The 22,558-nt window shown below is 42.6% G+C and overlaps 1 protein-coding gene across 6 annotated transcripts in view; it reads left to right on the top strand.

The window, feature by feature from the left end:
- Window positions 1-22,558, top strand: part of CDK14 (cyclin dependent kinase 14) — a 724,945-nt gene that overhangs the window by 212,169 nt on the left and 490,218 nt on the right. The window contains exon 1 of one of the 6 annotated variants that reach the window (XM_051852767.3): window positions 16,394-16,883. The exons of the other annotated variants lie outside the window; for them this stretch is intronic. The gene's annotated coding sequence lies outside the window, so the exon portion shown is untranslated. Of the gene's footprint in view, window positions 1-16,393; window positions 16,884-22,558 lie in introns of those variants that run through there. 6 annotated transcript variants of the gene reach the window in all.

The following is a 22,558-nucleotide window of genomic DNA, read 5'->3' as shown; positions in this document are numbered from 1 at the left end:
TTCTTTGGCTGCCGTGCCTAATATATGAGTATGTGCCACACAGCAACTTGAGTGCCTGGTTAAACTAATTGGCCAGTGTTTTCCAGCTTCCTACAGGTGCAGAGAACTGATTAACAGCTAGTGTTCCATGGCTTCACTTTACAAATTGTGAAAATGAATAATAAAATTTTAATGTATGAGACTCAACTTAGTGCAAGTTTATAGAATTATTACTATATATAGTTAGATATATGAGGAAACTTTGGGAAGACCTTTAACTCTATTAAACCAATTCTTTCCTACTTTAATAGAAGTCTACATCAACTTAAAGCAACACATCTATTCGAATCACGTAGCTCTAGCTTCTGTATCCTTCTTATGATATATTCACGTGTGTTCAATTACTCTTGGTCGCAAAGAATTGAAGTAAACTTGAAGTGTATTTATTGGGAGGGTCAGTGTGACAGAACAGAAACAAAGACTGAACAGCTGTGGAGAATGAGGCAACCATCCTTGCTAAGGACCTCTGGGGTAGGGACCAGGGATTCCGTGTTATCAGTACTTCCGTCTCTTGCCCTCATTTCTGCTCTTCCTTCTTGAGAGCTTCAGGATCTCTGTTGAGCTTCTCTACATGGCGGCTTCTCAGCTGATGCTTCAGTGGCTCTGGCACACCGTCAAGGGTGGAGGGGTGGGGTGCACCTGAGCTCTGGCTGGAGAAGTCCCAGAAAAGTCCCTCATCTGGTCCTGGACAGGGTGCAGCCCTCTTTAGACGGCAGTGGATGCCATCGGGGGAGGAGCCATTTCTCAGCAAGGGAGACAAGGTGTGCTGGCCTTTCTTTATGGAAATAAGGACGTATCAGACACACAGCAGTAGCAGGAAGCATTCAACCAGTATTTGAGTTCTGGTGTTGTCATTGTTGTATTGGATACTAAAGGGTTGTAAGTAAATTAAGGTTTCAGCGTTCTTTTTTTTTTTCTTTTTCTTTTTTTTCATTTTTAAAGATGTATTTATTTGAAAAGCAGAGTTACCCAGAGAGAAGGAGAGACGGAGACAGAGACGGGAGGGTAGATATCAATCTTCGATTCACTGATTCATTCCCTAAGTGGCTGCAGTGACCACGGCTGAGCCAGGCTGAAGCAAGGAGCCATGAGTTTCATCCAGGTCTCCCATGTGGGTGGCAGGGGCCCAACACTTGGGCCATCCTCTGCTGTCTTTCCCAGGCCATGAGCTGGAAGCTGGATCAGAAGTGAAGTAGCCAGGACTTGAACTGGATCTCATATGGGATGCTGATCCTGCAGGCGGTGGCTTAACTTGCTGTGCCATGCCAGGCCCTGAGTGTTCTTAGTATATCTTATAGTTATGCATTTTTGCAGTGAATCTCATTCTCTCTTAAACCAGTGAGATTGGTTGGTTAAATGATGTAATGAATCTTCGTCAACTAAATGGCTACTTCTGTTTACTTTCTGTTTTTCAAGGTTGATGTATGTGGGGTTTGGGAATGATGTCAGTTATACTAAGATTAGCTTGAAAAGACAAGTACTGCAACATTGGCCACAGGAAAGTCAATTAAATTACCCAGGAGCACATATCTTAATGTCAGTTTTGAGATTGGTTGGTTATCTCTTTGTTTTCTTCTTCTTCTTCTTCTCCTTCTTTCTTCCATCTTCTTCTTCTTCTTCTTTTTAAGGATTTTATTTATCTAATTGAAAGAGTTACAGAAAGAGAGAGGGAGTCATTCCTCAAATGACTGCAATGGCCAAGGCTGGGCCAGGTTGAAGCCAGGAGCCTGGAACTCCATCAGGGTCTCCTGCATGGGTAGCAGGGGCCCAAGTATTTAGGGCCATCTGCTACTGCTTTCCCAGGCAGTTTATCAGGGAGCTAGCTGGATCAGAAGTGAAGCATCCAGGACTGGAACTGGCATTCATATGAGATTACAGTGTTGTTTAATGTGCTGCACCACCACGTCAGCTCCACCATTGTTTGTTAGAGATTTTTATTCATTTATTTGAGAGGTGGAGTTATAGACAGTGAAAGGGAGAGACAGAGAGAGAGGTCTATTTGCTGGTTTACTCCCCAAATGGCCGCAATGGCCAGGACTGGGCTGATCTGAAATCAGGAGCTTTTTCCGGGTCTCCCACACAGGTGCAGAGGCCCAAATACTTAGGCCATCTTCTACTGCTTTCCCAGGCCGTAACAGAGAGCAGTTAGGAAGAGGAGCAGCTGGAACTAGAACCAGTGTCCATATGAGATGCCAGCACTGTAGGCAGAGGCTTTAGTCCACTACACCACAGCACTGGCGCCACCCACTATTTCTTATAGTAATTGTTGAATTGTTATTGTTGAATCTAGAGCATGGTTACCCATTCTTGTTCATGGTCTTCGTATTTTCTCTTATTTCTTTAGTATATTATAGAGTAAAACAAAGGAAATTATTTAATGAATAATTCTTTTTTAAAAATATGTTATTTAGGGGCCAGTGGTGTTATACAGTGGGTTAAAGCCCCAGCCTGCAGCACGGGCATCCCATATGGACGCTGGTTCAAGTCCCAGCTGCTTCATTTCCGATCCAGCTCTGTGCTATGGTCTGAGAAGGCAGTAGAAGATGGCCCAAGTCCTTGGGCCCCTGCACCCACGTGGGAGACATGGAAGGAGCTCTAGGCTCCTGGTACCTGATCAGCTCAGCTCTGGCCATTGCAGTCATCTGGGGTGTGAACCAGTGGATGGAAGACCTCTCTCTGGTTATACCTGTCTCTGTTACTCTGTCTTTCAAATAGATAAAATAAATCTTAAAAAAAAAAAAAAAGGTTATTTATTTTAAAGAGTGACAGTGAAAGGGAGAGGGAGAGAGAAAGGATGAGAGTGAGGGAAAGCAAAAGGGAGATGGAGAGAAAGAGACAGGGATCTTAAATCTACTGGTTCACAACCCTTACAACTACAGAGAGAGAGAGAGAGAGCACGCACGAGCGAGATCTTTTGTCTGCTGTTTCATGTCCCAAATGGCTGCAGCAGCCAGGGTTGGTTTGGGCCAATGACAACGGTCAGGAACTGAACAGGTAGCAGGTGTGGGGAGCAACTGGGAGCAACTCGGACTAGACTAAGTTACTGGAATTAAGACTTATTCTATGCATCTGCTCTCCCACAATATGGCGCTGGGAGAGGAGGAAACAGCTTCTACGCAGCTGCCTCTTGCCAACTTGAGTGATGACCTCCAGGAGCTGATCCTGCTCCTGATTGGAGGAGAGCAGCGTACTCGGCGTGTGGGCAGCCGAGTTGGGATTGGCGGAAGAGGACTATAAAGGAGGAGAGAGACAACATGCACCGGGAACATCTAAGAGGAACATCTATCTGAAGGAACACCTGTGCAGCCCCCGAGAGAGCCAGCCGGCGGTGTGCCGCTCCCCCGCGGAAGTGGGGAAAGTGGCTAGGGGGAACCGCCCTTCCACGGAGGTGGAAGGGACGATAGCCAACCCGGGAAGAACCAGCAGCAAACCCGGGGAGGGCCAAGCAGACATAAGAACAGCGCAGGGTCCTGTGTCGTTCCTCCATGAAGAGGGGGAGCGACATAATGGTGCTGTGACTCGGATATGAAGCCTAGGCAGGGCTTAGTGTCGCTCCTCCACGAAGAGGGGGAGTGACAAGCAGGGGCCCAAGTACTTGGGCTGTTTCTCACTGCTTACCCAGGTACATTAGCAGGAAACCGGATTGGAAGCAGAGTAGCCAGGACTTGGATCAGCGCTCTGGTGTGGGATGCTGGCGTCCTGAGCTGTGTCTTGCCCCATTAATGAATAATTTTTTAATATTTCAAAATACACACTGTATCAGTGGCAGAATTTTTTAGTTTTAAAATTATCAATTATTATTAAAAATCATTTCTGTATGTCTGTTTGACATACTTTGAAGAAAGTTTTTTTTTTTCCTTTGTGAACTTTCTTGATTTTTCTAACTAAGTGAAATTTTAGAAAGCAAGGAAAATTTTCCTAAAAGCAATAAATCTGACTTGAACCCCCAAACTAGGAAACGTTATCCCTCTTTTCATAGTTAATTCAAAAATGTAGGTAAGTTTAAAAAAATGACACTTAGCTCTTTAAGAAGCTCTTTGAAAGTCATGGATTTGCAGCTTCTGTCCTTACTGACCTCCTGACACCAGCAAGGGAGAAAATCCTCACATCTTTTCTCAGTGCCTTTTGCTTTTCATTTTGCTGCTACCTGAGAATTTTGTGTCTTTCACTGAAGTCTCATAATTCAATTCACATTTCGTAGGTTGTATTAGTGCTGTACATTTTGAGCTTTCTGATCCTGCTCTTCTATAAAAGTGGTCATAATAGAAATCATACTGATATCAGGTTTTCTCCACTTCACACACTTGGGGGGCATGGTCCACACCAGAAAGCTCCAGTTGAATTTCTGCAAGGGCATAATTATGAAAACTGTGTCAGGCCATGTAAACATCCCCACATTTTATATGTATGTCACCTGAATAAATACCAAGCACATGAATGTGTGTGCTTGTATGTAAAAACCATAAATGTGCTTGGTATGTAGAAAATCAATACATGTCTTAATGCAAATACCAGTCTTATGTGACAAGGTTTAGAAATTTAGTGGGGGGGAGCAAAGACTAAGATTTAGACAAGTTGTTGTGTGTTACCCAGGATAATTGAGGACACATCACTTGGAAGGAGGAAATATCTTCTATTAAGCAAAATTGTGCTCTAACATTTGAAAGTCAGGTAAAAAGTCAGGTAAAAATAAAGCTTGTCTTTTTTTTTTTTTATTTATGATTGTATTATGCTTCTGTCTGTTTACGTTATTAGAGTCATGATGGTTCTCTGCCTTCCGTGCTGCTTTACCGTGTGCTGTGGCTGTCTTTGTGGACTTTCCACCTAGGTGACAGTCAGCTCAATGAACGTTTTTTCACCTGCTGTATTTTCTGCAGTTCATAGAGACCAGCACTGAATTTCTCTCTAGCCAGGCTGTTAGATGGGAGACTTTATTAGCACTGGAGGGAATGCAGATATGAGGGAGATCTGCATCCAGCAATCCTCCTTCGAGATGTTTACCCAAAAGACTTCAAATATTTTTGGAAGAGAGATTTGCATTCTTGTGTTCATGTGTTCCTGTTCACCATAGCTGTACTATGGAATCAACTTAAGTGTCTATGTCCATCAGAAGGTGAATGGATAAAGAAAACGTGATGCATACACACAGCGGAACATTATTCAGCCTTAAAAAGAAGAGAATTCTGTCATATGCAACTGTGTGGATGGAATCATGGAACATTGTGCTAAGTGAAATGAGACAAGTACCACATGTTCTCATTTACATAAAATAATCAATTTGTGGCAGCGGAGAGCAGAATGGTGGTTACAGAGGCTGGGGACCAGAGGGGAAATGGTGATAGTGGTTGAAGGACACAAAGTCTCAGGAGGAGTAATTTTTTTTTTTTGGCTATCTTTTTGCACTGCTTGGTAAATATAGTTAATAACAGAGTAGTGTACTTTTCAAAATTGTTGGGCAAATTTTAAATGTCCTTACCACAAAAAGAACTTGAGGTTTTTCAGTGTGTTAATTACCTTGATTTAAGTATTCCACATTATATTCGTACATCATAGCATCACTGTGTACCCTGTAAATGTATACAATTCTAAATCATCACAATCAAATAAAAAACCCAGTTGGTAATTATGCAGATGGTTAAGATTAAAAACAAAACAACAAAAGATGTGGCTTATGTTGAGTGTGTTTATGAGGATTGTTCTCTTTTTGTTAGTGCTCTGGATCCATGGACTCTGAATGGTCTACCTTCAATCATCTCTTTCATCTCTCTTGTTTTCTAGGGAGCAGTTTAACAGAACACAAAGTTTTTTCAGGAATTGTCATAGAATCACCTGTATTCTAATAAAATTAGTTCCATTTTTGCCCTCCAGAATCCAGAAAACCCTCAGAGTTGAGTAATACAAAGAACTCTAAAATTTTCATGCTATATGTCATAAATGATTTGTGGATATTTTTAGTACAGTGTTGGTATTGAGGTTAAAAGATGCATTTTAAGCATTCAATTCAGACTTGTCTGAAAATCCACGGTGTTTTGAAAAAGAATTTTAAGCAAATGACACGTCTCCCAATATATAGGCATGTTAGTAATGAATGTCATCAGTAGAGAAGAATTGTTGTAAAATTTTGAGGATTTACTAAAGTTGTCTGAGACAGCTGTAGGTGGGCCAGCATGAGACAAGGTTGTCTGCATGGACAAGGAGTACCACAAAGCGAGTGAGGTGAATCCGAACATTTTCCACTTGGGAGAAAGTTATGACTTCTGCTTTGAGGCCACCTATGACTCAAACCATTTCTCTGTTCACACACTTAAATTATCCTGGCTAGTTACCCAACACAGGGTTGGCTGTAGAAGCTTGTGGTCTGACTGAGGAGAATGTGTGGTTTTAGAAGGAGGAGGCACATTTAGAGTCATTAGTAGGAAAGTTTGTTGGCCAGGAGAGAATGGATCATAAACATCAGGCAGAGAAACACGTAGATGTCAGGTTCCTGAGATGAGGCACCAGTCAGTCCTGTGTACTTTCTGTTGCTGTTGCTAAGGTTCAGAGTGGACCTCATCATCAGTTGAACTGACCTGAAAATAATGTTTATTATAATCTGTTTAAAAAGTCCAAGAAGTGCATACTGCTTTTTTGAATTCTAAAGCATCTCCTATAAAGATGGTGTTTCAAGAGATCAACTTTTGTTTACCTGCAAAACTGACCTAAGCAGATTTCAGATTTGTTGTTGTCTTTTCTTTTGCTCAATGTCAGCTGAGATGATGCTTAAGACTTTTTTCTCTTCTGTTCAAAGTTAGAATATTTACAGATTTATTATTTAGAAATAATTTAAAAAATTTAATTGACACATAAAAATTGTGCATATTTATTGAATACCTTGTGTCGCTCCCCCTCTTCGTGGAGGAGCAACACAGGACCCTGCGCTGTTCTTTCGTCTGCTCGGCCCTCCCCGGGTTTGCTGCTGGTTCTTCCCGGGTTGGCTACTATCCCTTCCACCTCCGTGGAAGGGCAGTTCCCCCTGGCCGCATTCCCCACTTCCGCAGGGGAGCGGCACACCGCCGGCCGGCTTTCTCGGGGGGCTGCACAGGTTCCCTTAGATGTTCCCCATAGATGTTCCCGGTGCATGCCGTCTCTCTCCTCCTTTATAGTCTTCCTCTGCCAATCCCAACTCGGCTGCCCACACGCCGAGTACGCTGCTCTCCTCCAATCAGGAGCAGGTCCTGCTGTTTATTGGTTGAACTGGAGGCAGCTGGGTAGAAGCTGTTTTCTCCTCTCCCAGCGCCATATTGTGGGAGAGCAGATGCATAGAATAAGTCTTAATTTGAGTAATTTAGTCTAGTCCGGGTTGCTCCCCACAGATCCCCCTTTCTTTTTATTTTTTAGCGTTGATACGCGCCTGTCTTCGGTGTCCCGCGGCACACACTCTGCTCTACTTGCTAGAGTTGCCACAGGCTCTTACAAGTCCTATCAGGCAAACCGAATCCGGGTCCTCTCTTCGCCATGTTGTGAGGAGGTTTTTAGGCGCTGATGCGTGCCTGTGTTCGGTGCCCTGCAGCGCATGCTCTGCTCTGCCTGCAGGGGCTTACAAAACCTATCAGGCAAACCGAATCCAAGCCTTCTCATTGCCTTATTGTGGGGGAGACTTATTAGTGTTGGTTCGTGCCTATCTTCGGTGACCTGCAGCTCATGCTCTGGTCGAGCTTTGCTGGCGCTTACCGCCTTAAATCAGGCAGACCGAATCCAAGCCTCCTAATTGTTGCATTGTGGGGAAGCTTTACTGATGTTAATTCGTGCCTGTCTTCGATGACCTGCGGCTAGCCGCCCAGGTGCTCACCGCCTCACTAATCGGGCAGACCGAATCCAAGCCTTCTAATTGGCATGTTGAGGGGAGGCCTTATTTCTCTCTATTTCTCTATCTCCGGGCATTCCTATTTCTCCCATTTTACTTCTATCTTCCAGCATTCCTATTTCTCTCACTTTGCTTCTAAAACTTCTGTTTCTCTTATCCCCGCAGCTTCCCGGCACCTCGCCGCTTCAGCCCGCGCGCCTCTCTCATCTGCGCAGCTTCCCGGCTTTGCGCGGCTCGGCTTCGCGCGCTCCGCGGTCTCCACGCTTAACCCTTTCGCGTCTGAACCACGGCCTACGCCAGCGTTCCCTATCTATTCACGCCCCGTGCTCTCTCTGCACGCGGCGGCTTCCGTGAGTAACACAGCGTAGCTTGCGTCTCCACCACTAGCATTCAATCCAAATTCCCCGGGCTAGCCTGGCGAATTCAACCCAGCGTACGTCTCCGCCCCACGGTTTGGCTTCCCGTCCTTTGCTCCCCGGGCTAATCAGACGGATCCCAACCAGGCTCACGTTTCAGCTTCTAGTTTCAACTTTTCGCCCCCTATTCCCGGGCTAACTTGAGAACCCCAAGTGGCTTTCGTTTCCACCTTGGCCTGCCCCCCGCGGCTTCAATTTCCCTAACATTTTTCTCTACCCGGTATGTTTCCCCAAGCTTTCTTCCAACAATACTCCTCCCTCATTTCTCCTGGCCTCTCCCCACAGTCTGCATCCGAGTCTGTTTGTTCTAGCTTTCACTTTCGCTTTCGACCTTAGAGATTTCTCCCAGCTTCCCCCCGTAGTCCGTATCCGAGTCTATGCCTAGGCTTTCAATAGCTTCTTCCGGCTCCTTTTTCGTCCGGCTTTTCCCTAGGCTGTTTGCTAGTTTCTCTCTCCGATATTTTCCCTAGTTCTTCCCGTTTCTTCCCTCCTAAGTTTCATATCCTTCCTAAGTTTCCTATCCGAGTCAGGTTTCCTATCCATCCTAGGTTTTCTATCCGAGTCACGGCACCATTATGTCGCTCCCCCTCTTCGTGGAGGAGCAACACAGGACCCTGCGCTGTTCTTTCGTCTGCTCGGCCCTCCCCGGGTTTGCTGCTGGTTCTTCCCGGGTTGGCTACTATCCCTTCCACCTCCGTGGAAGGGCAGTTCCCCCTGGCCGCATTCCCCACTTCCGCAGGGGAGCGGCACACCGCCGGCCGGCTTTCTCGGGGGGCTGCACAGGTTCCCTTAGATGTTCCCCATAGATGTTCCCGGTGCATGCCGTCTCTCTCCTCCTTTATAGTCTTCCTCTGCCAATCCCAACTCGGCTGCCCACACGCCGAGTACGCTGCTCTCCTCCAATCAGGAGCAGGTCCTGCTGTTTATTGGTTGAACTGGAGGCAGCTGGGTAGAAGCTGTTTTCTCCTCTCCCAGCGCCATATTGTGGGAGAGCAGATGCATAGAATAAGTCTTAATTTGAGTAATTTAGTCTAGTCCGGGTTGCTCCCCACACCTTGTTATGTTTCTGTACATGTGCACATTGTTTAATGTCCCGTCAGGATAAACATGCCTGTCTGCTCACACGCTTAACATTTCCTTATGGAGAAAGCATTTAAGGTCTTTTGTTCTAGTTTTTTGTTTTTTGGAAAAATATACATGATCTGATCATTAGCTGTACTCACCCTACGGGGCAATAGAATGCCATAACTTCCTACTCCTATCGAATTATAACTTTTTTTTTCTAATTATAACTTAGTACCTATTAATGAAGCTTTTCCCATTCCTGCCTCCCCTTTTCTCTGTCCAGCCTCTGGAAACCATCAGTATATGCTCAACTTTTATGAGATCAACTTTTAAAAATTCCACATATGAGTGAGATCGTGTGGTACTTGTCTTTCTGTGCTTGGCTTATTTCATTTAACATAAGGATGTCCAGTTCCATCCATCTTGTTGCAAATGACAAGATGTTGTTCTTTTTTTGGGTGAATAGTATTCCCACATGCATATGTATGTACCTCCTTTTATGTATCCATCCAGCAGTGGATGAACACTTAGGTTGTTTCTGTTTCTTGGCTTTTCTGCATAGAATACAGTCAACATGGGAGTGCAGATGTTTCTTTCACAGATGGATTTCATTTCCCTTGGCTATATACCTAGTAGAGAGATTGATGAATGTAATTCCATTTTTAGTTTTCTGAGGAACCTCAATACTGTTTTCCACAATGGCAATATGAATTTACGTGCCCACCAGCGATGTGCAGGGGTTCGGTTTTCTCTACGCACTTATCACCACTTACTATCTTTTGTTAATAATGGCCAATCCGGCTGGAGTGAGGTGATATCTTCTTCTGCTTTTGCTTTGTATTTCCCGGATGATTAGCATGTGGAACATTCTTTCTTGGGCTTGTTGATCGTGTGTCTCGAGAAATGTCTGTGTAGATCTATTTCCCATTTTCTAGTCAGGCTATTTTTTTTCCCCTTGCTATCGAATCATTACAGATATTAACCCCCTTTGTCAGATGTATAGTTTGAAAATACTTCTGCCCATTCTATAGTTATCTCTTCACTCTATTATTTCTTTTGTGGGGAAGTTGTTTATTTTGATGAAATCCTATTTGTCTATTTTTGCTTTTGTTTTCCTCTGCTTTTGGGGTCTGATCCAAAAAAATGTCACCTGTTCCAATGCCCTAAAACATATAATCTATGTTTTATTTTAGTAGTTTCAAGTGTTACATTAGGGCCTTTTTTTTTTAAACCTTTATTTAATGAATATAAATTTCCAAAGTACGACTTATGGATTACAATGGCTTCCCCCCCATACCGTCCTTCCCACCCACAACCCTCCCCTTTCCCACTCCCTCTCCCCTTCCATTCACATCAAGATTCATTTTCGATTATCTTAATATACTTTAATCTATGTGAGAGAGAGGGTTCTCACTTCATTTTTGTGCACGTGGACATCCAGTTTTCTTAGCGTCATTTATTGAAAAGACTGCCCTTTCTCCCATGCATGTCCTTAGTTCCTTTGTTCAAAGATAAGTTGTTGTAGTTGCGTGACTTTACTTCCAGGCCCTTCGTGCTGTTTGATTGATCTGTGTTTCTGTTTTTATACCAATCCCATACCATTTTTAATTGCTGTAACTTAGTAGTATATTTTGAAGTTAGGAAGTATGATACCTTCTATTTTGTTCTTTTTGCTCAATATTGCTGTGGCTATTTGTGATCTTTTATGGTTCCACAAAAATTTTAGGATTTTTTTTTTCTAGTTCTGTGGAAAATGTCATTGGTGTCTTGATAGGAATTTCATTGAATCTAAATTGTTTTGGGTAGTGGGAACATTTCAATGATACTGATTCTTCTAGTCTATGAACATGGGACACCTTTCCATTTCTTTTGTTCCCTTCAATTTCTTGCATCAGTGTTTTATAGTTTACATTGCAGAGATCTTTCACCTATTTGGTAAGCCTTATCCTAAGTATTTTTACTATTTTGTAGCTATTGGAATTGGGATTGCTTTCTTGATTTTTCACATAATTTGCTATTGGTGTATTGATAATGCTTAACTAAATAGTTTTTGGATGGAATCTTTGAGATTTTTAAATATATGCTATCATGTCAGATGCAATGTGACAATTTGACTTCTTCCTTTCCAGTTTGAAAGCTCTATCTTTCTTTCTCGTCTAATTGGCCTGGCTAGAAATTCGAGTACTGTGTTGAATAAAAGTAGTGAAAGTGGATATTTTTCTTTCTTTTAGATCTTAGAAAACCTTCAGCTTTTCCCCATACAGGATGATGTAAGCTGTTGGCTTGTTTTGATGGCCTTTATTATAAGTAGATACTTTCTTTTAATCCCTGCTTTTCTTCTATAGTATTATCTCAGATACATCTCAGTGTCTCCTAATATATTCTTTATAGCAGTAGGTCGAATCCTGTGTGATAGGTCTTTCAAAAGCTTATGGGAAATGCATATTATGAAAAAAATGCATGGATTTCAAATTTTTTTGCACCAAAATAAACTTATTTTTATGGCCACACTTGTTGTATATTCATAATTGTTGAAATGATTTCTTCTCTCATATTCTGCAAGGTCACTATTCATTTCCACTATATAAAAGCCCCCCCCCCCCCAATTTATTTGATCTTCTGTCATCAGCAACTGTTCCTATTAGTTAGTTACTGAACAAGTATTGACAGCTGTTCTAGGGGCTGAGGAGACGTGGGAGAACCTTTGAGTAGAAGCCTCTGCTCTTGAGCAGTTTACATTCTGGTGGTGAAGAGAAGCCAAAAATCTCAGTAAATCAGGTAGTGAGCAAGAACAGGTCAGTGTGAAAGTGGAGAGATGAGCCACAAGAGAGGGCCTCTGGAGAGGAGCACATTCCCTCTGAGGAATGAGGGGGATTTGCCAGATGATTATGTGGGGAAGATTGTTCTGGGAAGAGTAAATAGCAAAAGCAAAGCTCCCTGCGGCAGGAATTGCCAATGAGCACAGGAAAAATTGTTTCTTGTGACTGAACCATGGTCATTTGTATGCTGTGGGTGCCTTGCTCAGACCAGCTTTGTCAGTGAATGCCCAGGCTACAGGGAATCCCTTCCTCTCCAGCCTCAGTGAACGAGTGAGCAACCCAGGGCTACGCTTGCTTCAGGTGGGACTGATATTGGGTGCAGCTGTTTCGTTTGAGGCACAGTCTTCCTTGTTTTTTCCCCCTCCTTGTCCTGTCTCATCCTTTTCACTGAGGACATGCCATTAGTAAGTCAAATGTACAGGAGTCCTGGCCTGCCCCGTTTCTTGGAAGCCTTGACCTAAGGCATGTATGTTTTGAGCCTTTATGTTGAGCTCTAGTCTCTTGTACAGCTACCTACTCAACATGTCCAGTTGGATGTTCCAGAGATACCTAAAGCTCAACGTGTGACAAATTGAATTCTTAGTAGTGTCCCCTCCTCCTTCTCAAGGTTTTGTTTTTCCTCTCTTCATGTACAACCCCACTTGCCATCTGGTCATGCTGGAAAATTCAAGTCATGCTTAGATTTTCCCTTCTCATTAGACCTTACTTCAGATCTCTCAACGGGTAACTTGTGTTGAGTGTCTGCCATGTCCTTTGTCTTTCCATGCTCCAGTTTCATTGCTTTAGCTTGAGACCATTTTTGAAATATTGTCTTTACCTCCCAGGTGCCCCCCTGCCCAGTATCGTTTCTTTCACCTCTTCAAATCCATTTTCTTTTCTCTCTTCTCTTCTCTTCTCTTCTCTTCTCTTCTCTTCTCTTCTCTTCTCTTCTCTTCTCTTCTCTTCTCTTCTCTTCTCTTTCTTTTACAGGCAGAGTGGACAGTGAGAGAGAGACAGAGAGAAAGGTCTTCCTTTTGCCGTTGGTTCACCCTCCAATGGCTGCCGCGACTGTCGCGCTGCAGCCGGCGCACTGCACTGATCTGAAGCCAGGAGCCAGGTGCTTTTCCTGGTCTCCCATGCGGGTGCAGGGCCCAAGCACTTGGGCCATCCTCCACTGCACTCCCTGGCCACAGCAGAGAGCTGGCCTGGAAGAGGGGCAACCGGGACAAAATCCAGCGCCCTGACCGGGACTAGAACCTGGAGTGCCGGTGCCGCAGGTGGAGGATTAGCCTAGTGAGCCGTGGCGCCGGCCCAAATCCATTTTCTAAACCGTTACCTCATTGCAAAATGCCAAATCTGTGTGTGCTGCAGCTTCCACTTCCAGGTGTAAGCTGTTCCTCTTGGTGGTGCCTCTATGCCTCAACCTAATGCTTTCTTCTCTGTGTAGTCTGCTCTGGGAACCCAAAGAAGGTTCTTTTCACCCACCAGAGTGCTCTCAAAGCAGTTATTTCAATGTGTTGTAATCACTTGCTTTATTTTTAAAAAATATGTATTCATTTATGTATTTGAAAAGCTGAATTACACAAAGAGAGGGAGAGACAGATCTTCTATCTGCTGGTTTAATCTCCAAATGGCCACAATAGCAACAGCTGAACGAACCAGGCTGAAACCAGGGACCAGAAACTCCATCTGGGTGGCAGGGGCCCAAGCACTTGGGCCATCTTCCACTGCTTTCCCAGGTGCAGTAGCAGGGAACTGGATCACAAGTGCAGCGCCTGGCATACAAACTCATGTCCATATAGGATGCCATTGTTGCAGTGGTGCCTTAATCTGCTATGCCACAATGCTGGCCCCACTTGCTTTATTTATAACTATTAATTGGTTCCTTAAATGCAGAGAACATGGTTGTTCACATTGCTGGGCACAGCAGTACATTTGTTGAGTGAATAACTAAGAGAATAAAGGAGATGTTTGGTTGTAGTAAGCTCATTGGATGTCATAGTGAACACACAGTTTGAAACTGTCCTTATCAACTAACTCTGCAGAAGACAAGACATAGGAACTACTTAGATAAAGTACTAAAGTGGCACTTCTTCTTTTTTTTTTTTTTAAGATTTTTATTTATTTATTTGAAAGGCAGAGTTATAGAGCAGAGGCAAAGAGAGAGAGAAAGAGAGGTATTCCATCCACTAGTTTACTCCCCAAATGGCCTCAATGGCCAGAGCTGGGCTGATCTGAAGCCAAGAGCCTGGAGCTTCCTCCAGGTCTCCCATGTAGGTACAGGGGTCTAAGAACTTGGGCCATCTTTTACTGCTTTCCCAGGCCATAGCAAAGAACTGAATTGAAAGTGGAGCAGCCAGGACTCAAACCTGTGGACTTATGGGATGCCGGCACTGCAGGTGGCAGCTTTACCCACTATGCCATAGCGCCGGCCCCTAAAGTAATATTTATAACATGAGTTTTTCTCAGGGAACATTGAATGAGGGGAGGGGAGATTGCATTTGAATAACCTTTATCCATCCCTAAAATATGGAGTTGGGAAATTAATAGTTTTTTAATATTTATGAAGGCTTTATTAGGTGCCCAGCATTGTGATATGTGCTGTGGAGGCATAAAAAGGATGCAGTTGGTATCATTCATCCCTCAAAAGCCTTAAAGGGGAAAATATTTTATGAGGCAGCATCTGACTGAATCCTAAATCATTCAAATAAGAAGAGTTGTTGTTGAAAAAAGAGAATCTTTGTGGGCTTCAGAGATGAGCAGTTCTAAAACCTCAAGTTCTTGAAAGATATTGAAATGAAATCCTCCCTACAGAAATGATGTTCATATAATTTAATAGTTTTCAGATGTCAAGGAGGTATAGCTTTCTTTCCTGGCTTTGGTGAGGAAGGAAACACATAGTTTTTATGTTTGAAGAAGACATGTTGGAAAAAAAAGGATTTACTTATTTGAAAGGCACAGTGATAGAAAGGGATGAGAGAGAGAGAGAGAGAGAGAAAGAAAGAAAGAAATAGAAATATTTTCTTCCATCTGGTCGTTCGCTCCTTGTTCCAGACCCAAGCCAGGAAACGAGAGCTCCACTTTGGTGTCAGAGGGTCCAAGCACTTGAGTCATCACCTGCTCTATCCAAGGTGCATATTAGCAGGAGGCTGTATTGGAAGCAGAGGCACTCTGATATTGGGATGTGTGTATTGCTAGAGATGACTTGACCCATTGAGTCACCATGCACACCCTTGAAGAACTTTCTATAAGACTTTGAACTTTTGTGTTGCAGTAAAAAAAAAAAAAAGAAAAGAAAAGAAAAGAAAGAAAGAAAAGTGAGTATTTTCATGCTTCATTCAAAATGGTGAAGGTGAAGATGTGTTGCAGTTGTGTTGAGGGGAGATGATGCCTTTAAACCAACCAGCACTTGTTGAGAAAATGCTTTTCCCTGAACGTTCTGGTCATTGGTGTGCAACCAAGTCCTGGAAGCCATGGGATTATGGACTGCTTACCAATGGCATGGCAGTTACCTTGTCTTGTACCATTAACTTCTTAAATAAAGAGCATTTGTAAGCCCAGATCTCATGCTTGCCTTTTTAGTTTGCTGCCTGCTGTATTTTTTCATCATCTTGTTATGTCTTCATCTAATTTAGTTTTTATTTCTGGGGTTTGGATTTTCTGAGGCTAGGAAATGCTTTAAGGATGAACTGTAGATCTTACACTGTCCTGCAGGGGTCGCTAGGAGAGTAGCAGTTTGGCATCCTTCCTTTGCCACCCGGCACCTTGTGGCATGACTTGGCACAATTTGCCCCAGAATTGTGAGATCTGGTTTGTGTTGGCATTTTATTTTTGAGCGTGGAATGAGCTCTAAGCCCACCCAGAATTCTGCAAGCTTGTAACTATTCTATTACTTTGGTTCTGTAAATACTGCACCTGTGCATTTTTTACCTCATACATTTTGTGCATAATTATTTTACAGCTCTCATTATGCTCCATTTGCATATGACAAATATATGCACATTGAGATACGAAACCATTCTGCAGCTTTTGTAGCACGAATGGTAGTAGCCTAAACTTGGCCTTCTGTAGGACCTCAGATTGTGGTAATGGGGTTGTCACCCAGGACACCTACTGGCTTTCTCCAGTGCTTTTGAAAAATTGAACCGAGCATGATGTGGTGCATCCGCTTGATTAAATGTTTTTCCTTCTATGCAATCACCGTTAGCTGTTTGGCTCCCGTTCCTTATTCTTTTGAAGCAGCCCTGCATAGCAAATCAATATCCTTCTGAAGAGACAGTGTGGTGAGAATTGCCTGGACAGCACATGCACGCTCACTTGGGCTGCATTGCTGCTGCAGAGCCCGGTTACTCTGCCTGCCTGGGAACTCCACAGGCAAGTCCATCGTGTTTGGAGAAAAAATTAGATTTTTTGAGGGGGAGAATTGGAGCTGTTTAAGCTATTGTTACTGAAGGTTGGCATGCTTTTGTGCTCTTCTGAACCATTTTTGGTCTTATTCCACTGAGATTAGCTTCTCTTAGGTGATTTCTGGGATTTTTTTTTTTTTTTTTTGCTTATGCTTCCCCCTTTCTTGGTTGTAGTACGGCCGTACCATTTCAGCTTGCTAGTGCAGAAAGATATGAATTCAGTTGCTGTATGAGCCTGGCCTGGTGCAAACACATTGCTAGAGAGATGTTAAAGAGTTCCAGGTGAATCGAGCCTGAGAAAGAAAACAGCAAAACGGTAAGCAGAGCATGCTTAAAATTACAGCAAAGGTTTTAATTTGAAGCAGCTCGGCAAGTCTGAATCCTGACTCACTCATTTACAACTTGAAAAGGATTCATTTTATGCATGTCATTTACTCACTGCCTTCTATTTAACTGCCAAAAACATCACAGATTGATAAAGGGAATGTTTAAATTAGGGATCCGGCAGGAGGTTACTCACGAGAGAGTCTCCTGAGGCTCCCAAGGCTATTGCTTGTAGTTTGTAAACACCAGTAGCATTTATAAGATGGGGAGAAGGTTGAACGACTGCTGCTTTGCCAAAGCTGAGTCTTATTTCTTCGGAAACTAGTCTTATTAATTATAGCTCAAAGAGCTGTTATAGATCGTTTTGCCTGGTTATGCTTGGCTGATTGCCCACTGAATCGAGCAAGTGAAGGACAGGGGACCACTTTCTTCATTTGGGTAAACCGATGTCTATGAATTTAACTAGATTCACCCAGAGAGGAATAAATATCTGTCATATATTAGGCATCTGGGGCTTCCTTCCACCCCTCTCCTGTTTTTAAGTGTGTGCTGCTGAGCAGAGGTCAGTGTGCTGGTGTTTTGCATCCTTACACCTGTAGTGATTTTGCTTTCACGTGTGGCAGTGCTCATCTTCATGCAGTTCTGCCTGAAGTGCTGTCTCTCGTAGTGGATGCTTAGCATTTTGGATGCTGATGGAGACCCCCGTGTGCATGCAGGGCCAGGGCAGCAGATAGCCTCCTCCAGAATGTTGCTTACCTGCTTGTACAGATGAGCATCAAGAGTTAGACATGTAAACCATGGCATCGACAGAGGTTGAGTTTCTGTTTCCTTTGTTAACTGTACGCAGCATCTGGTAAGGGACAGAGGCTGAAGTTGAAGGACACATTTTAACATTGTTTAGAGTGTGACTAATATATTACATGGCTCTGTGCGTTCACCTGTTATTTATGGGCTGAGTGTTAAAGTTGTCAACATCTGACTTTTTACTTTAAAAACATTCTGTCTATGTAGACTTTGACTTAGTATTTCAAGTAAAATGTAAATGATGTAGATGATGAATATTAGTTGAGAATTGTTAATAACTTGCATATTGGCTATCAACCAGTTCTGTATAATTTATTGACACAAGTAAATTTAGGGAAGAACACCTGAACACTTGGTAGGCTTGGAAGTACATTGATAATATGTTATAATTTAGTATAAGAAAAAATTCTGATGTGAGAGTACTTAAGTGTACTTCTCTGTTCACTCAAATACTTACAGTAATGATTGGATCTTGATTTTTGGGATGAATATTTGAATTTTCTTCCAAAAAGTGTAGAGTGTACATTTTGCTTTGTTTTGGTTATTTACTACTTCTGAGAAAATTCAGGTTAAACTATAAACTTTTTTTTGTTTAGAAGATTATGTAGCCTGTGTTTTCTGTTTCTTTTTCTGAGAGTGATTTTTTTTGGCTATTTATATTTTTACCTTCACTTTGTATAAGCTGTGAAGTTTATTTTTTCATCCTGTGATCGAAGGAACCATACATCCACAAAGAGTAACTATCTCTAAAAAGGGGATTAGTAGAGCAGAAATATGACATTGATTTTATAGACATATAGTTGTTCTCATTGTGCAAAAATGTGTTAGCCACTTATTACATACATGTAAGATGTTGTATGCTGTGAAGGAAGTACAGATGAAATACAGGTGCCCTACTACATATGTGTAAGACACACTGTGAAGGGAATACAGATGAAATACAGATGCACTACATACATGTAAGACACACATGAAGGGAATACAGATGAAATACAGGTGCACTACTACATACATGTAAGACATGCTGTGAAGGGAGTACAGATGAGATACAGGTGTACTACTACATACATGTAAGCCAGTGCGGTGAATGCCATGAAGGGAATACAGATGAAATACAGATGCACTGCTCCATACATGTAAGGCAGTGTGGTGCAAGCCGTGAAGGGAGTACAGATGAGATACAGTTACACTACCACATACATGTGAGGCAAGGTAATGCACACTGTGAAGGGAATACAGATGAAATACAGATGCACTACTCCATACATGTAGGACAGTGTAATGCATGCTGTGAAGGGAATACAGATGAAATATAGCAACATTGCTTCCCTGTTGGAGCTTGGGTACTGTAGTGTTGGCATTTTCCTCCAGAATATGTTCCATTGTACTTTCTAATGATTAGTACATTTGATGCTTTTTAAAAATTGTATTTCCTATTAGGAGAATCTTTCCTGCACTTTATTATAAGTATTTAAGTGTTGAACAGATATTTAGGAAGACTCTACTGTGTAATAATGATGAGTAAACCAAATTGGTTCCTGTTCTCTTGGAACTTACAATTTACTTATGAAAATATTCTGAGGGGAAATTCTGTGGCAAGTTTTTTTTTCTCCCATTTTGGTAATTCTGGAAGAAATACTGTATGCTTAAGATTTTTTTATATGATAAAGCATATATAGCACAAAACTAACCACTTCACCCATTTTTTCTGTTAACAAATCAGTGGTACCAAGTACCTTCATAGAGTTTTGCTGCCATCATCACTGTCCATGTCCGTAACTTTACCATTGTGACAGACTGCAGCCATTACATAGTAACTCCCCATTCCCACCCCCTAGCTCCTGGTAGTCCTTATTCTGCTTCTGAAGTTCATGAATTTACCTGTCCTAGAATCAATATAATATTTGTTCTTCCATGTCTGTCTTATTTCACACAGCATTTTTTTTTAGAGATTTATTTATTTGAAAGACAGTTACAGAGAGAGGTAGAGCCAGAGAGAGAGGTCTTCCATCCACTGGTTCACTCCCCAAATGGCTGCAAGGGCCAGAGCTGAGCTGATCCAAAGCCAGGTGCTAAGAGCTTCTGCTGGGTCTCCCACGCGGGTGCCGGGCCCCAAGGACTTGGGCCATCTTCTGCTGCTTTTCCAGGTTATAGTAGAGACCTGGATTGGAAGTGGAGCAGCCGGGACTCAAATGGGAGTGCCTATAGGATACCAGTGCTGCAGGCCAGGGCTTTAACTCACTGTACCACAGCACCGGCCCCACACAGCATGTTTTCATGTTATAATCTGTATCAAAATTTCATTCCTTTTTAATGCATGCTTGGATTTTTATATGGGAAAAAAAGCAGTTTCCCCCAACCCTCCTTATTATGTCACTAACTCAAGTTTGCACATGGATATAATAGATGGTTTGGAGATACTAAAAATAATAGGCTGTGAGAAAGGGCAAGGACTAAGGACTAGAAATGCACTGAGGGAAAGAATGTGGATATATTGTATTTGGATTCTTTATATGGCCTGGTAATTGAGCATGGTGATGAGGGTGCTAATATATTTCATCTTTATTCTTTGCTGAATAGAGAACAATAATCTACTGAAATACTCAATGGGAAGTTGGGTTGTGGCTTTTGTTATTGTTAACCTTTGAGTCTCACCCATTGTGCTTTGAGTCCTCTGTTCTAACTATAACTGTATGCAAAACTATAAACTTATAAACTCTAACTTTATCAGCAAAGACTCATGTTGAGGTTCTCTGATGGAATCAGCATCTCTCACACCTGGAAAGGACTGTGAAAATTATGTCATCTAATTGGTCAGTTACCATTCATTAGCTGCTGTGAGAGTCGACCTCTGCTCTGTCTCCTGATGCCTGCCCCAGGCCAGCTCTCACTTCTTACTCCTGTTTCCAGTGGACATTCAACCAGAAGACTCCAGGGCCCTCTGAAACAGAGCGGAATGGGAGAAGGTGCAAGCTTGACGCCTCGTTACGCAGTTTGCCATCGGATGCCATAAGCCTAGCATCATCAGTACAGCTTTCTCTGTCTCAGACTTCTTTCTGATTCAGCTTCTCTTAAATCCATGTGGTTTTTCTGACAGGGAATCCTTTTTAGAAAGCCAAGTTCAGTCCCCCGAGCTGTCCATTTATTTGCCATCAGCCAGTTTGATGGTTCTTAGACTGGGTCAGTCAACAGTTTATATCCATGCCTTTAACTCAGTAATCAGGGGAATGGAACATATATGGACGAGGCCAAGTCACGATGACCATGTCCAGCACCTGAGTCATCCTGTCGGGCTGGATCCTTCTTAATGAGTCTGACTGCTTAATGTCTGTTTCACTATTTCTCTGTTGTTTCCTGAGGTGTGTGTTTTTTTTTTTTTTTAAGACATTTATTTATTTGAAAGGCGGGGTTACAGAGAGGGAGAGATCTTCCATCTGCTAGTTCACTCCCCAAATGGCCACAATGGCAGCCAGGGGCTGGGAGCTTCTTCCAGGTCTCTCACATGGATGCAAGGGCCCAAGTACTTAGGCCATCTTTTGCTGCTTCCCCAGCTGCTTTAGCAGGGAGCTGGATCAGAAGTGGAGCAGCTGTGAGAAACCAGCACCCATATGGGATGCCCGCGTCACGGGTGGCAGCTTACCTCGCTGTGCCACAGTGGTGGCCCCTGTTGCCTGAGTTGTCATGTGAGGCTGATTCAGAAATACATGAGTCAAATGCAAGTTAAATTTGGGTAGTGGGTTTTGTAATGGTGAGGAGGGAGATTAGATTAAAAAAAAAAAGCCACAAACCATGGAGCAGTTATTTTGAGCAGCTTTGAAAGTTTGTTTGTACCAGCTAGACAACAGAGATGCATTACAGATAAGTCTGTTTATTTCTCTCAGAATACAAGTCACAGGGGATATGTTAGAAAGATTTCTCAGAGGTCAAGAGCTTGAGCTCTGTAGTCCGAGTCCTATGATAAATCCCATCTCTTTTTGTGCCCTTGGACATGCCACATAATTCATACATGTCTCAATTTATTCATCTGTAAAACTGAGACGATAGTAATATGCCCCTCATAGAGTTGCTGTAGAGATTAATTGAGGAATTATTTTAAAAGCAATTTTATAGTAACTTAAATAGTAAAAGCTTGGTGAAAGGTTGCCACCTTCATCATCTTGTGTAGAAATTCTTATTTTTCTCCCTCTCTCCTGTCCAAGATCCTTCTGCAGTTTGCTTGATTATAGAACTTATATGACTGTTTAATGTTTTTTTTGGTTTGAGCACATAACAGTGGAATGTAATAGAATGTCCAGTGTTCTATTGATCATCTGGCAAGCTCTGGAAGGGCATTTGTCTACAGAGTTACTCTTCTGGCCAGTTAATAACATGTTTGCCCCCACAGCGGTTTATTTCTCAGCTCAATGAGATCTCACTAAAAATATGCAGTTGACAGTGAAGTTCTTGTGAAGCTCTGGGGTTCGCGTTCAGGTGGCAGAGAGGCAGCAGGGTCTGGATGTCCCACTGCTCTGCTGTCTTCACCTAGGAGAGCTCAGTTAGGATTCACTATTGACTCTTCTCTGTCTAGGAGAGGTTTGCAGAACCAGCCTTCAGGAAATCAGTTAGGACTTTATTATTAATGGGCTGTTGTCAGATTTATCATTGCTGAGAATTTTAGCTCTCACAATAGAAGGGCCAGTTGTTAAAGCTGCACTGAAAGGAACTTCCATTTTCTTCTCAAAGGTTCATTGTTCCCTGTGTTCCTCTTCATAAGCTCTGTGTGGTTGGTGACCCATATATGATTCTCTGAAAATGTTAAAAGCTTCAAAAGTCAATCCTATATTGAGTGACGCCCTATATTTTTCTGAATTCTTTAGTGGTGTT

Source organism: Oryctolagus cuniculus, chromosome 16, assembly GCF_051225735.1.
Source record: "Oryctolagus cuniculus isolate XC-2025 breed Fujian yellow rabbit chromosome 16, ASM5122573v1, whole genome shotgun sequence".
Classification (NCBI taxonomy): domain Eukaryota; kingdom Metazoa; phylum Chordata; class Mammalia; order Lagomorpha; family Leporidae; genus Oryctolagus; species Oryctolagus cuniculus.
Note: the sequence above shows the minus strand (reverse complement) of the source record. Positions and strands in the feature narration are given on the sequence as shown.